Source organism: Marmota flaviventris, chromosome 4 (assembly GCF_047511675.1).
Source record: "Marmota flaviventris isolate mMarFla1 chromosome 4, mMarFla1.hap1, whole genome shotgun sequence".
NCBI classification, from domain to species: Eukaryota; Metazoa; Chordata; class Mammalia; order Rodentia; family Sciuridae; genus Marmota; species Marmota flaviventris.
Window position 1 is genome coordinate 214,026 of NC_092501.1, and position 3,475 is coordinate 217,500.

General features: G+C 48.4%; 1 long non-coding RNA gene across 1 annotated transcript in view; it reads right to left on the reverse strand.

Annotated features, from left to right (window-relative positions):
• Window positions 1-1,907: 1,907 nt before the first annotated feature.
• Window positions 1,908-3,475, reverse strand: part of LOC139705393 (uncharacterized) — a 27,264-nt gene continuing 25,696 nt past the window's right edge. Inside the window, exon 4 of the long non-coding RNA XR_011707260.1 lies at window positions 1,908-2,194. This is a non-coding gene — a long non-coding RNA (uncharacterized lncRNA). The remainder of the gene's footprint in view (window positions 2,195-3,475) is intronic.

Consider the following 3,475-nt stretch of genomic DNA (forward strand, 5'->3'; position numbering starts at 1 on the left):
GACCAAGCTTTAACTAGAACAAGCAAGCAAGCCAGAAAACAAATGAATAGATAGATAGATAAATTGAATATGGGGATGTGGCTCAGTCAGTGGTCAAGTGAGCGCTTCTGGGTTCAACTCATAAATCAATGGATTTACCAAAAATGTATAAAAATATCTGTATAAAAAGGGGAGGGGATGTTGGTTTATCTCAGTGGTAAACTGTGTCTGTGTTCAGTCCCCAGTTCCAGGCTCCAGTCAGAAACCAGCCCCTGTGTGAGGGGCTGGTTTTTAGTTCCATCCCCACCAAGGAAACCCTGACATGAGTATGGGGAGCCTTATTTGTCTATTGGATGCCAAGGGTAGAGTGATTTCCATCTTGATCTGCCCCCCCCCCCCGCTTTTTTTTTTTTTTTTTCTGTGTGAGCAAGGTCTCTTCTAGTGTCTTGATTTTATTTATTTATTTATTTGGCCTAGTTGGAAACAATGCCTTTATGTTATTAGTTTCTTTTTATCTGGAGCCGAGGATGGAACCCAGGGCCTCGAATATGCTAGGCGAGCACTCCAACGCTGAGATATAAAGGACCCCAGCCCATCCCAGCCCAGCACGGCAGTCTGGCAGTCTTCATTTTTTTTTTTTTTTCCTTTCCCGTGGGCACTTTGAGATGAGATTGCCTTGCCTGTTTTGGTTGTTTGAGTCTCTCTTTGTTCACTACTTTTGTTTCTTTTGTGATGCTAGGCTGGGGAAGAGACCCAGGGCCTTGGGCATTGGTCCACAAACGGTCTTGATTGCTGGGCAACACCCTCACCTTTTTTCCTTTGTCTCTTCCCTTCCCCAGAAAGTAAACCCAGGAAGGGCCTCCCTCTCCTTCTCCCAGGCCCAAATTCATCCTGTTTGGGTTTTGTGCGCAGACCGGTACACACTAGACACACACACACACACACACACACACACACACACACACAGGAAACATCACTGTTTTGTTTTTGTTTGTTTCTCTCTTAACCTCATCCAGGCCCTCCCTCATAACTCTCAGGGGTGGGGGAAGGTGTTTACTATGGACCTCTAGTGGTGACAGCCTTGGGAGGGACTACTGCTGGGGAATTGGAGTGAGTGGGATGGGGGAAGTGTGGATTATAGTTCAAATTCCAAGGGTCGGGCAGAGGCACAGAAGCTATCTCCTAGGTGGGGCATGTTAAAGGCTAAGGAAAGTGATCAGATACCAGGGGTGAAAGCGATATGTCCTCCCCGCCCCCCAGTGCTTCCGGGGGACTTTACTGTATGGGGGAGGGGGGGCGGGGGAACAACCGCACTGAGGCCCGTGCCCATCTGTCTTTCCAGGGACTCAGTAGGCTGAGGGAAGAGAGGAAGATATGACGCGGCGGCTTGCAGCTTAGTGATCTCTATATGGATATAGATATACATATCTAAGTCTGTCTGTCTGTCTCTCTATCTATCTATCTATGTCTACACATGTAGATAGATTATATCTAAACTGGAAATGGAACTCAGGCAGGCCTTCCAAAATGACGGTAGCTTTGCGCCACCTAGCGTTCAGTGACTGCAACTAACGAGGCTGCCCTTTTCAGACCACAGACCACTCACTGTGGACTCCCAAGTTCCACAGGGTGGAAACCCGTCGCTATGCACATTCTCGTGTATATGCTTGTGTTTCTGACCCGGTGGCAAGATGAGATCCGACTGAAGAAGCCAAGCAAGCCTAAAACGTGTGTCCCACCTTCACCACTCCTAAGTGTGGAGGATTAGCTGACTGAGAAAGCCTTAGGGGAGGGAGCAGCTTCGGTCCCATAGGGGACAGTTGGGGAAGGCAAGGACCCTGAGTAGCTGCACAGTTGCTCTGGGATCCAATTTTACCTGTAGAACTACTCGGCGCTACATAAACCTCAGCCAGCCAGCCAGCCTGTGCTGCATTTTGTCCTGTCTTTATTGGTATTAGGTACTTTCCAGAAGAAATGGGGGGGGGGGGGATTTCCCATCTCGTGTCAAGAGTCTCCCGGGACCGAATCCTCCTTGTCCATGCTTTCCTTGAAGATCCTTTAGAGATTCTTCACTTCGAGATGGACGGATGTGTGTGCTGCTGCAGGTTTGACAGCCATCCGGGAGGAAAAACAACCACCAAAAAAAAAAAAGTGTCCCAAATCATCTTTGTCATCATTCCACCATCCTTGGAAGAAGGAAGTCGATCCAAAAGTCCTGGAAGAGAACAGTAAGAGTAGTGAAAGATCAGAATGGTAGGACCGTGTCCAGCAACCACCACCTCAGCTACTCACCAGAGAAGGTGAGGTCCTGGGAGTACTCAGGCAACCTCCAGAGACCTTGAGCTTTAACCAGCAAATAGAGAAAGGAGAGAGGGAAGGGGAAGGGGAAGGGGAAGGACACCACCCCCCCCACCCCATGTGATAACACCACCACAGGGTTTATCACAGACTGAGATAGGATGTTGTCTCCTTTGATGTTAGCCAACATGAGCAATCAAGGGACACTCCCTCTCAAAAAAAAAAAAAAAAAAAAAAAAAAAAATTGAGGTGTAACTCCGTGGTGGTGGTTAGGTACTTCTGGATTCAATCCAGTGGAAATCATATCACCTTTCTTCCCTGTTTTAGGCAGACTTATCTGTCCTTGAGTCCACGCCCAGCGTAGTCTTGAAGTCACATAGACTTTGGAGACCAGAGGATGTCAGAAATGACTCTTATCAAAAGTAAGAAGCCGAATTACAACTGCGGCCAGGAAGAAGTGCAAGGTGGCCTTTGAATCTCCTCTACAAAACCTCCTGTTGTTGCTGACGTGCAGAAGAGTCCCTGTGTTTTTGCTTTGCCAGTGCTGCCATAAGCCTTTTTTCCTGTGTCTCAAGACCTTGCCATCCTTATTGGATTGGGCCAAGCTTTCAGCAACAGGAAGAGGAGAGAGAGAGAGAGAGAGAGAGAGAGAGAGAGAAAGGCCGGGGGAGGGGGAGCAAATATTAAAAAAAAAAAATCAAGAACAAAAATAAAGAAAAGTAAACGAAAGGAAGCACCACCAGCACCAGCACCAGCAGGAAAGAAACAGTGAAGCAAAAGTGAAAGAAAGGAAGGAGGGAAGGAGAGAGGGAGCGAGCGAGAGTTGAGTTGGTGGGCAAGGAAGGACAGAAATGCACAAACACTCAAGAGCACCCCCCCCTGGCTGTGACATTCCTCTCCAGGTACTGACCACCAAGAGAAGAAAAAGCCCAGACCCACACAAGTAATGATTTGATGCATGCAATTAAAACTGAACTCCCGATTAGGAAAGAATGTCCCCACTTGAAATAAGGAATATTCGTGGAGTCATCCTACCGCCACTTATAGCTAAAAAGAAACCATTGACAAATTAACTTGGGCGGGGGGGGGATGGGGGGAGGAAGAGGAAGAGGAGGAGGAGGAGGAGGAGGAGGAGGAGGAGGAGGAGGAGAGGGAGAGGGAGAGGGAGAGCGGAGGGGAGGGGAGGGGGAGGTTAGGG